The sequence below is a fragment of the Echiichthys vipera genome, assembly GCF_963691815.1.
Source record: "Echiichthys vipera genome assembly, chromosome: 22".
Taxonomy (NCBI): domain Eukaryota; kingdom Metazoa; phylum Chordata; class Actinopteri; order Perciformes; family Trachinidae; genus Echiichthys; species Echiichthys vipera.
Window position 1 is genome coordinate 9,840,759 of NC_139847.1, and position 11,926 is coordinate 9,852,684.

Consider the following 11,926-nt stretch of genomic DNA (forward strand, 5'->3'; position numbering starts at 1 on the left):
CACTACAGTCCTGCAGCTGGATTTCACTTCCGATATATCCGACAACAACAACAACGTTCTTCGCTTCTGCTTGGCCACCCGCGTCACGGTCAGTGGAAATTCCACATATCTCTGTTCTCCCTCTGTCGGACACTCAGTGGCCTTAGATCAGGAGGTATTCTGTCAGCTGGAACGAGAGTGCAGAAAAATGAGAGGAGGGGTGGAAGAATGTTCTAGCACTGTTATGCTTCAACACCATTATACTTCCCACTGTCCGTCTGAGCGGAGCTGCTACCCCCGATTCCCCTCCAGTACCCACCAACTGAACCTTGACGCCAAAAAACCCGCCCTCCTCCTGCTCTTCCCCTGCCCTTTCCCTCTCTCTCCCCCTCCTTTCATCACTCTCTTCTACCCTCATTGTACGCTGCCACACTTGTCTCCATGGGAACCACTCTGGGATTGGGTGTTGTTCCTGTGACCTCTCTGGCTGTTGGAGTTGGACAAACTTTTTCTCCCCCCTCCCGCCCCCTTGTCGTCCTCTCTCATGCACTCCTGCACGCTTTCAAAGAATGCTGGGTGCGTATGGACGGGACACATGACAACAGTTGGGATTGGCTTCAGGATGGCACAGTAAATTTAAACTTGAATTAACAATTTGTCCGTGTGTAAAGCAAAAGAAAGAGGCTGTGTGTTAAGCAGATTGCCCGTTGGCCGTTGTGTGGTAGTGGGTGTGTGTGTGTGTGCGTGCGTGCTCCAGGAGTGCGACCACTCGGTCCACACATGTGTGCCGGCATTGTCCCGTGGCAGCAGCCAGCCACAAACTCTGTATTCAGAAGCACCCCCGTTGTCAAGCCGTCCCTATTCATGGATGTTTGGCCAAACGTGATCATAGCTTTTCATGCTGTGCTACCAAGCGACACACACATCTGAATACACAAAGATGGAGGAACTGAGGAAGCCATCTTGGTCGAAAATTTAAAACATAACCTCACCAAGAGTTTCAGTATTTAACCGCCTCAATATCTGTATTAAACCTGATCGAGGGCCTTCACGATGTGTTCATCAACAATCTAGCATACATACATTTATTATGCAGATTAAAATGCATTTATGTAACTTTTTAAATATAAATATATATCTGATCCAAAGACTTTTTCTTTTAACAGCACAACAGACTATTTAAAGAATAAAACAATTAAAAAAAACAACAGAAAAACAACTATAATCATATAAATCACATACACTTAATGCAAAATGGTGCAGTTAAAGGCACCCTGCAGACTGTCTGCTCACTGTCAGCGCTGTAGGAGCAATGTTTTCACAAACGGGTCTTTGTACCGTTTGTTTGACATGGTCATGGCACGCATGATGGGGCTAAAAGTAAAACACTGTTACAGTTGACAGCGTTACTGTGACGTAGGAGTTAACATTTTAAAAATCAACTGTTTTATGAAGTGGTAATTCAACGTGTTTGAGAGGCCTTGCACCAGGAACTACCTTTTTGGCCATGTGGGGGCAGCAGAAACCAGTCGTGACGACGACTCTGACATATCACCACCTTTTGAGTTGATATGGAAACCTTGATAGCGTACAGTTGCTTTTTTACACATCCAACAGATTGCTGTTAATAATAATTCCGTCCCCTAGTCCAATATTCACGGTGTTTTTTGTCCACCAAATGGGCGAACTCTACAGCGTACGTTTTTTTGAGATTTTTTTTCCACCTAAAAAGCTGTCGGCTGCGGCTAGAATATTGTGAGAGCGTTAAAAGGGAAGAGGGCTATAGAGTCTGGTTCAAATTATTTGCGGACTCATCAGCATTACCAACCCCTTCACATTGCACATAGCCATTTTAATATTAATAATATTCATTATATCCGCTTTAGGAGAAAAACAATGCATTTTAGCCTAAAACTCAGAATGTAAATTAACTGCTTGCTCACAATGGAAACCACACAGAGCAACCCGACTAATTTTACAATCCACATTTCAATGACCTGACACTGACCTACCAAATGTACTTTGCGGTTCCAGTAAAAAAGCTGAGTGAGTCAGTACCTTTTTTTCCCTTTTCCTGATAAGGGAAAGTTCACCGTCCTTGTCAGGCTGTTTTAGTTTTAGTGCAACTGAGCATTTGTTTGACATGCATATCACATAACACTGCATGAGACTATAGTGTCCAATATTTGTTATTTTTTTAAATTCAGGTTCAATTCATACTAATACATGTGTGTGAGAACATCCTGAGGCATGCTCAAGGGTTAGTAAACATCCTCGATGATCTCAGAGAAGGGATGACTAACCTGCTCTCCAGCTGACTTGGACCGAGATCAAAGTGGGAAGTCAGACGACGCTCGAGGAGTTCAAATGTCAGTGGTTTCTTAAAGAGGAAGCAGTGGCTTCACGAGGACGCCGCAGCAATTCCTCTGTGTCTGTAGCCTGTACGCAGAAATGTAAGGAAAGAGAGGCAGGGTGAAACCACAGCACAGGCATTTTCTGCAGGTTCAGATAAGCATGACAAATGTTTACATTTGTAGTCACACATGCAGACAGCTGGGAGGGTGTGTAAGCCCTCAGCATTGTCTTACAGACACAGGGGTGGTACAGTGGGAGAAGGAAAAGCTCCCTTGAAATAAGGAATTATGGGGCTTATGGACTTCTATATTGTTTCTATTTGTTTTGGTAAACAGTAGAGAACAGAAAATACACAAATCAAACCGCTGCCACATGAAGAACTTCTACTGCAGAAGTAACCTTTCAGGCCAATAGCGCTTGCTCAAAATTCAATGTGTAAGAGATAATGTAGAACCAGCATCAGGGTCATTCAAGACCCCTCTGCTTCGCGTCAGTGTCGCTTACTCTACATTATCCTTCTTATTGCATGTCTGTTTACTAAAGAAATCAATAATTTGACACAGAATATTAATTTCAACAGAAAGCCATTTTTGTTCTCCTCACCGCTGCTGGACTTCTTTCTGCAGATTCATGGATCAGAACTGCGTCCATAGCAACAGACTGTTATTCATAGGAGTGGTCTACTATTTAGAAATACCTGACCACAGGAGGCTGTAATTAACCAATCAGAACTGAGTAGTCAACAAAGCCGTGTGATAATGTAAATGAATATGAATGAAAAAGCAGGATATAAACACACTGCAGTTCACACTTTGGAGCAGAGTACATGTACCTCCTCTGCAGGGATCGTTCACTTCTTTCACACATCTTAATACGGAGATGTTATGTTTTTACAAGACCAGCACAAATAAAAGCGATATCCCCTTATCTGCATCTGTTGAGCAATGTAAAAATTCTGATGTCACTTGTCTATCAAAAGTGTATCTATTTTAACAGAAACAATCATTCATCTATTCCAGATGAGTCATAAGTAAATGTATTAAGTAACGCAGCCTTTGACAGTCAGATGACATGATGATGTCGTTATCTTGAGTGCCCGGGTGTATTGCTCTGATGCTCCACTGTGTATCGGTATGTGCCAGATATATGTCAAACATGCATATTCATATGTTTTTCTTAGAGAATCCGAGCATTTACGTTCCAGTAAAGTGTCAAAATCTTTTCCTGACGCATCAAGGGGTGTAGAAAACAGATTTAATAAAATGTAATAAGAGATTTTGGGTGAAGAGGAGTTCAACTGAGCCAGGAAAAATGTAATAATGTAATTTGTCAAATCACATTGTCAAAACAGAAGTGCAGCAGAGTTGAAACTTTCAGTCCTTTCAACAATGCCTTTCTGCCATTAAATGATGATAGAATTGCAAGATAAGTCCGAGGGGTTGTTGGATGCAAGAATTGGATTTCTGCTATATTCAAGTTATAGTTGTTCATTATAACCTGAAACGTTTCTTTTGTGAATGACTGGGTCATTTTAATTTCATTCTTTGGTTTAACTGATCATAACCAGTAGGTTTATACAACCACCGATGATGAATCACAAATAGAGTCACAAGGCAAAGAGGTTGGGAACCACTGTCATCAAAAAACGAAAGGTATCCCAAAAATGTTTTGACTTCAAAAAAATCCGCCCATCTTGTTACATTTCCTGCGATCACATGAAAATAAAGGGTAGAAATCTTTGATCATGTCCTCTGTGACCATATAAAGAGCGGCAGCTTAACAAAGCTGCATTTAATCAGCAGCTGAACGTTACAGGTGACAAAATGTTCAGGCCTTTTCAGCTTGTTCAGTTTCAGGAGAAGAGAAACTTAAAGGTCCCACATTATAAAAAAGTTTTATTCCCATTCCCATTCCCCTTAAAGAGACAGGCGCTAAAACGGAGCGTTTCAGAAAGAGGGTGAATACAGGTTTATTCAGACAGACAGTTTAGCCGTTTCCAAGTTTGGACTTGTGAGCTCAGTAGTTCAGGCTTGGCAAGTTTGACTCTGGAGGACGGGAGGATGCAGTACGGCCGTTAATGTGGAACGCATTCTGGGATACCCGGCTGTCCGGAGTCTACACCAGCCACCTACGATGCATCCTCGACAACACGGGTGGAGCAAGTCACATCTGGGCATTGGGGCCGTACTTGGCGAGATGCGGACTATTGAATCAAAACAGTACTTGGGTTGCAATTGATGATGTTTCACAAGTAACACAAGTGCAGACAAGAACGCAAATCGAGAAACGGCTTAAGAGAAAATGTTTTTTTTAACATTAAAGAATGTAAACATGTTCTAGTTGAAACCTAAAATACAAGTATGTAAATCGGCATTATATGTCCTCTTTAATAAGCTGAGAGTTGAACACTGCACCACCCCTCGCCTGCAAGACAACACTGAAGGACTAAAACACACAAAACCCGTAGAGGCTATGCTGAGCCGATGTCCACAACCTGCGTGTTGCAAAGTTGAGAGTATGTCTATATACTTGATATGATGAAAGCACAGGAAGGATTGATAGTTATGTTGACAAGTGATGTTGTAATATCGTATATGTGCAGGACTTTTCTACTATAACTCAATGGGCAGATCCATCAGAGTATCAAATGACAGAAGCAGGGTTTCGTCATGCGTAGTCTGAAAGGCCGACTTCAGACTCATTGAACTATAACAAGCATGTTAGTGTGGGCGGTGAAACACTGCTGAGTCACACAAACTGTCCCTGGGCACACGCAAGAGATAAAACGCTAAAAAAAAATGGAATCAGACGGGAGTAGGCCATACAGGAGTTACAGTTGGCATGCAGATTACAATCCGTTTGATACGCAATAAACAGCTAGCAAAATATGCTTGTATAAGAGGAAAGAAAATCAAAGGAGGAGAGGAAGAGAGGGTTCGGAGTGTGGACGTTGCCAAAGGAGACTGGAAAGGATAGGTGGAAAATCATCTGGGAGGGGTGCCTGATACGGTGTGGAGGAGGAAGGGGGGGCTGTTTTTTCCACTGCCAGCGAGAGAGGACGGCTAAATCAAATTAATTAGCTCCTTCATCTCCAGGCAGCTACTCAGGCATGTTGTACTGGCGAAGAGAGACAGTCGGAGGAGAAGGAGGAGGGGGCTGTTGGCATAAGAGAACGAGAGAAGGCGAGATAGGACATGGTGGAGGGGTGAAAAGCCTGCTGTGTATGTGCGCCATTCAAGGGGACGGGCAGCGGAGGGGAGGGGTGCATAATTCTCTGATAAGCGTAAGGGTTGTTTTGCTGGAACCTCTGTGCAGCCATGACAAGGAAGTGGCTGCATGTTGGCTGACACTGTGTGCTGCTGCTCTTCGGAGCGATGGTACTTCCTGTTTCTAGACAGCCTGTATTTTCAGGGCACTGTAAACAACCCTGCTTTTTTCTGCACGCCTCTTTAAATAGCACGCACACACTTCAATCAGAAAACCTCCCGGAAAGAAGGGAAGCTCAGAAAGTCTCGCCATTAGAAAGAGGAAGAAAGATACGAAGGGTTTTTGAGCAATCGACAGCATGAGGTAAACTTATCCTGTGATCACAAAATAAAATGAAAAATCGCTAATAGTTGAAGTGACATGAAAGGGTGAAAAAGGGAAAAGAAAGAAGTGAAAAGGGAGGAAAAAAGAAAGTGAGGCAGATGGTTAGAGGCAATGGCATCATGCCAGGTGAAACAAAACAGCAGCAGAGCGGAGAAACTAAACACAAAAAGTGAGAGAAAAGGAAAAGAGGCAGGGCGAGTGGTAAGACCAAGAGAGAGAGAGGGAGCCACTGCAGGCAGCATGTGGTCATCTGTGAGGCTTATTGTGCAAGCGACAGGGGTGAAGAAAATGCAGCGGGAGAGGGAAGATGAGAGAGTTGAAGAGGGTGTCAGAGGAAATATGAAAAAGGTTTGAGTTCAGGTGGGAGGTTCAGACAATAAAGAAGGAAAAGCAATCATGTGGAAACAAAAAGTGGACTGTACAGACGAGACATAGGTTGAGTTGATTCACTATAACAAATTTTAAAAAAGCTGCCCGAATGGCTTCACAACGATGAAAGAATACGCTGTATGGCAAAGCGGAGCATGACAGTGCCAGGGGTCAGAGCCTTTGGGAGAAGGGAGCAGTGGACAGCTCAGTGCAGCAGCATTGCCTGGATGAGATTTGGCTGCACTGTGAGAACCCCAGATTAGCACTAAGCTGATCGCAACGCGAGGTAGGATCAAGAGCAATTAATTTAGCACCCAGATAGTTCCAGGAAGAGGCTGAAAGAACCTTAACAAAAACGCAGATCTCCAGCAAAAACTCAAATACTAGCTGACTTAACATTCCTACTTCTGTCTGTTCTCTACGAATGAGCTGCTTAAAAAGGATCCCGTGTAAAAAGAGAGCGCAGAATTTGGAAGGTCTGAAAGGGTGTGTGGATGATAAAAGGAAGGATAAAAGAAAGATGAAGACGCTTGGCAGGGGCTGACAACAGCCAAAACAAACACCCAGAGAACAGGACATTCTCTTGCAGACAGAAATGGGCCGGCCTGTTCCAGTGGGCTCTCAGAGAAAGCATGCCTCTGACCCTGCGTCACCCCCTTTTTTTTTATTTTACAAAACAACATCCTGGTGCAAAACTTAAGGCAAAATACAGCTTAAGACAGATTATATCTCTTTTATATAATAACAGGCGATACACTTATTTTGCGAGCAAAAAGAAGGCCCACAAAACCACCATGACTAGATACGATTCTGAACAGTTTTTGGTTTATTTTTTGATGCTGCGTATTAGGCTGACACTGTAGACAAGGATTGGTTATTTTTACAGCAGTAAGTTCCCAGGCTTCAATTGACAAACTCTCTATTTCATGGTCAGCAGGGATGTTTTATCCAAAGAACAGCGTCACAGCCTTCAGGACATGTTGCCTTGGTTTGAAGTCTTTAGAGAAAGTTATCCATGCTCACCAACAGTGACTGAATTGTTTTAGAAGAAGTGGCTGTTTACTGTTTTTTTTTTGTGTGGATTGAGCTTCAGGCGCCATTGCTCACTAGCTGAACACATCTAATGAGGTTGCTGTTTTTCTGGAGTAACCAGATTGTAGTTATGGTTTAGGCCTTTTGATTTCAAATCAGATTGAAAAAAGAAATGCTCTGCTCCTCCTACCTTTGCGTCTGCCTGTCTCTCCCTCCCTCTTCCTTGTTCGCCTACTCCATTGTGCTGCTAAGCTCCCCCTCCTCTAACTCCACTACCAACCCCTGAAAACACGCTCACTGTCAGGCTCTGACATCAACAGACAAGAGCTCCCCCTAGTTACGTCAATCCTCAGCCCTTTCAGCAGGAAGTAATGCATATATTAATATATATATATATATAAACTTTTGAGGTAGAAACAAACAATGATGCCACCTGCAGAGATCCATCCGTACAGATCGTGCATAAAAATCCCAACTGCCAAAACAATCCACTGTTCTTCAACAAGGCCTTATGTTATAAGGTTACTTGCAAACTGCAGTTTTTCAGCACTTTAAAAGCTACCACTGAGAATCATAACAGAAAATGTAGGCAAATCTAATCATCAGAAAATACCATTAGTTTATCGCAATGTTTTTAAGACATGAAATAATTAAACAGCTCCTGCAAACATCAAAGTTTCAAGTTTACAAAAGACAGTTATACACTTGTGCAAAAATCAAGCAAAATCAGGTGCAATTTAAAAAGGACTAGCAGGGATATACTTGAAGTATTAAAAGTGAAAGTGCTCATGTTGCTAAAGCACTCATATTATTAGATGGTTATGTAAGCATCATTTTACAGCTGTAGCAGGTCGGGGTTTTAGCAATGTTACATCAAGTCATCTATTAAAGAGAGAATGTTTTGCATAAAGTCTAAATCAGCAACGTGACTGTAACGCACTTTTGAATGTAGTGGACACATGTATAAAGACTCAAAATGGAAATACTCGAGAGATACAACAATGTACATTTTGCTTTGGTTGATTATGAATCTTATAGTGTTTGAAGGCATTAACCTTTTGTCATTTTTACCTGAAATTAACCTCCATACGCATGTCAATTGCTGCTTACAAGCACTCCCCATATATAACTATATACATTTAGCTTGTAATCCTCAAATTGTCAGAAAATGGGATGTAAATGCTGCTGATAGGCTTTTACATTTTACAGAAATCCTTTACAAATAGTGCCATAGATTTTACAACTTTGAAAGTGTGGATGGATGAGTAGCTACCAAACTACAGCCCTGACAATCCGGCCTCTGTGCACTAACCTCCTTACAGCAGTAGAGGGAGACAGCCTGGTGGGTCTTGCTTCCCCATTTAGAGTGTGGTTGTGCAATGTCTTTGCAACGCTGATCATTCTCTATATGAGCCAGAGGGGGGAGCCAGCTGGTCAATAATGAATCCTTTGTATAATCATGGTATTGCATGGCACATGGTGAACAAAGTGATTCACTGTCACATTCTCCTACACACGTCAAACCTTTCAATTTATTAAAATAACTCAAAAGAGCACATGTTTTGACAACGTAAGGATACTGCAGATGTGGCATCTTCCCTTGCTTCTGGACTTGAATGATGCCTTCCTCAGCTGGACCTGCCAAAAGAGAGATGATGGCAAAGAGGCATGTTCATGGTGGCATCAGCATACAGACACTATGCTATCCCACTTAACATGAACCTTCATCACGACTTTGTGTTCAAATGAAATGTGAAATTACTCAAGAATAAAACAATGCCACAGTCAGTCATGTTGAATCAGTGAATATCTTTATTTATACAAACGGCAGAAAAACATTGTAACACAATGTGTCAAGATGAGTTGAGCATTGTTACATACATACATTTCACACTACATCAGGTTGAATCCATGCAGTTATGGCACTGAGACATTCAGATAGGGTTCAACCACTGTTTACTTATTTAAATGTATAAAGAAATGCAGAAATTGGTCAAGAGAAACATGTCAACGCCTTGTGCAAAATACCACAACACTGCTTGAATGGGACAATGGAGAGTTATGGCTCTCAACGGACAGTGAACCGTTCTGCTTTTGGAAATTTATATAGCCATTAACACCGGGCCAAGTTGTTCCTTCCCTTCCCTTGGGCACAACTAACGACAGCTAACCGGATAAATCTATTGTGTAACAAGCTAATGGCTTCTAGACCCCGGAGACAAGATTAATACGTTAATCTTTAACACCCAAACTTAAAGTAATCCAAAGATTGAGAGGAATGGCGGAATATCTCCGTTGTCATCATAATACCTGTAAAACTGCTTATTGACTAAACAGCAAGCTTCTCATAACAGAATCATATACACGTAACGTTAGTTAGCTAGCAAAATGGCTTCAACTTCGACACCGACGAAGAGTCGAGACTAAACACTGGCTAGCAAATACCTAAGTAGTTCCGACACTTTAAAACCACATCTTGTTAAAATATATAAGACTAAACGTTAACATAGCCATTTTTCTTATGTCACAGAGCTCGGCAGTTTATGAAAATGCGTAGCTAGGCGGCCGGTCCAAGTTATTCAACAAGAATATATCCCAGACTCCATCTTTCTCGTTCACAACAAGAAGCATCTCGTCAAACACCGCCATATTGGAGTTCAACTATGCTAACCTTAGCCATTATACTAGCCTTTACTTTTGTCCTTATAGTGCCGTCATAACCCCCATGCGCCTACTACAACATTAACAATACGACATATTGTATTCAGAAAAACATCAGGGATTTACTTTGTTCTTAACGTTACGTTTTAGATAAACGCAAACTGTTTTCCCGTGCCGTTCAGTAACCATTAGCATACAAGGCTAACGTTAAGCCAGACACCCGAAAATTACACCACTTATTTACGGTCGACATTGCTTCCAGAGTCAACATTAACTACATAAGCTACACATAATACATATTGAGAATGTGTAGAAAAACCTACAGACAAATGGGGGAACATATCGTCGTCAGGAAAGAAACGTTAACCGTTGGCTACTCGTACGTTAAGCTAACCAGACCAAGGGCTGTAATGTTAAATAACGGTTAGTTGGTCGTACGATACGCTAACCTGACCAACGACTGTAACGTTAATTAACGGCAGTTAGTTATACGTTAATATAACCAGACCAACGGCGGTAACGTTAACTAACACTAGTCATGCGTGAGGTTAACAAGATTAACGGCTGTAACGTTAACGGTAGTCAACCGTATATCTAACCTTACCAACAGCTGTAACGTTAACGCTAGTCAACCGTAGAGCTAACCTTACCAACGGCTGTAACGTTAACGCTAGTCAACCATAGAGCTAACAACCCCTATCGCCTGTGACGTTAACGGTAGTCAACCGTTGAGGCTAACCAAACCAACGGCTGTAACGTTAAAGCTACGTTAAGAAAGCATATTTGAGTATTTTTTTTCGTAACCGTAACATTATTCAATTGCCCAGTAAACGGCTTATAATATGCACACGTTAGAGTAATTCAAGTTAGTGTGTAGCTGAATAACAAGCAAACTAATGTTGCGTTAACCGCCAAAACGACGGTAGTTTCAGAGTGCTGTCGAAACGCGGCCTACAAAAATATCTAACATTTTTAACGAAAACATGAAAAACCCAAGAACAACTGAGCAAAATAACTAAAGGGGAATTACAAAGATAACATTTCTATGTAAAACCCGTAAAAGGCTATTGAAAAACAAATGTTAAATGAACACTTAAGGCTTCCCCAGACTTTTCCTACAGGGCGTGCGGAATATCCAGTCCATTGGCCGGACACCAATCTCAGGCGAGTCCGAGGCTTGCAACAAAGTCCCAGAGATCCAAAAATGCAGATGACGAGAAACCGATACGTCGACGTGTTTCTAAACTAGCTCGAAATTAATCCATGATACAGTGTTTCGAGCTAAAAAGTATAATGTATTTCGACTATTTTCCCCTGCTTAACCAAAGGGTTTAACAGGCCTCAGCCCTGAGCCTCTTTTCTTAGAGCCCAGGCTGATCCAGAGCGAGACGAACAGCAGAACAGAGATTTTTTTTATTTTTGCTCTGAGGGGAGAAATTCACATCGGCCACACTCGGCTAACATCGGAAGCAGGGCGGGTTTTGTTGGAAATATTATAAGAAGGCTCATTTCTTCGTAGCTATTGGTCTCCCGTTTCCTACTCCTCAATATTAATAAGAAAACGGACGAATCGAGATGATTTCTATTGAATATTCATATTTCGCATGTAAAATATACGACGCACCGCCTATTCTATTTTAATAAAGCCAATCGGGATGAGTTTAGAATAAATCAACACCCGCCTTATATTCTGATTGGTTTAAAAAAATACGACGAACCAACGTGCTCTCTAATTGGCTGTACGTGAGACAGAATTAATTATTCATGTAACTATGTTGACTGGCCAATGAGCGTTTTACTACAGAGATCCATGTCCCACCTCCCGAAGAGTCGGCCCCTGTTTTCCTGAGTGTGCAACCCCGTAGTATGCAGTCAGTCTATAAAAGCAAGTGTTGAGCCGCTTCACGTTCAGAAGCGCTTAGAGCGCTCCACAGGTCAG